The sequence below is a fragment of the Brassica oleracea genome, chromosome C7, assembly GCF_000695525.1.
Source record: "Brassica oleracea var. oleracea cultivar TO1000 chromosome C7, BOL, whole genome shotgun sequence".
NCBI lineage: Eukaryota > Viridiplantae > Streptophyta > Magnoliopsida > Brassicales > Brassicaceae > Brassica > Brassica oleracea.
In genome coordinates, this window is record NC_027754.1 from 45,252,728 (window position 1) to 45,253,029 (window position 302).

A 302-nucleotide genomic window follows, 5' to 3' on the forward strand; every position below is an offset into this window, starting at 1 on the left:
TAAAATGCGCTACAGAGAAAATGATGATGATGATGATGATGGTGAAGAAGATGCCAATTCGGTTCGAGAGAAACAGGGGATAAAGTTGCACAAACACAAAGATTATAAGAACTTCTCTTCTTATTATATTTAGAAACTCTCTCAAAACTAAATCTTTTAATGTGTTTCTCTTGATGGAACATCTCTCCAAGAGAACTCTTTATATAGGAAGAAGCTACATCTTTTCCTAAAAGCGAAGCTACATCTTTTCCTAATAATAATATGGAAACATTCCTAAGCTCGATATGTTTTTTTTTTTCCTT